Source organism: Nicrophorus vespilloides, unplaced genomic scaffold (genome assembly GCF_001412225.1).
Source record: "Nicrophorus vespilloides isolate i.1.1-1 unplaced genomic scaffold, Nicve_v1.0, whole genome shotgun sequence".
In the NCBI taxonomy this organism is placed as follows: Eukaryota; Metazoa; Arthropoda; class Insecta; order Coleoptera; family Silphidae; genus Nicrophorus; species Nicrophorus vespilloides.
The window spans coordinates 14,120-14,419 of record NW_017099773.1 but is presented as its reverse complement, the minus strand read 5'-3'; positions in this window follow the sequence as shown (position 1 = coordinate 14,419).

Sequence of the window (300 nt, the reverse complement as noted above, 5' to 3'; positions counted from 1 at the left end):
AGACTACCTCAAGAGCCTAACACCAACAGAAGCAACTGACTATTCGCTATGAAGAGCCACTAAACAGCTAAAACAACCTAATCAGAGTGTACCACCAATTCGCAAACCAGATGGCACTTGGGCAAGAAGCAATAGGGATAAGGCGGAGTTATTCGCCGACCACCTCGTTAAGGTCTTCCAACCGTTTCCATCACAACTGTCTGATGACGAAGAACGCAAAATAACGCGTTTCTTGAAGTCTCCGTTCCAAATGTCGCTTCCAATAAAGCCATTTAAAGTCTGGGAGGTTGAATTGATGAT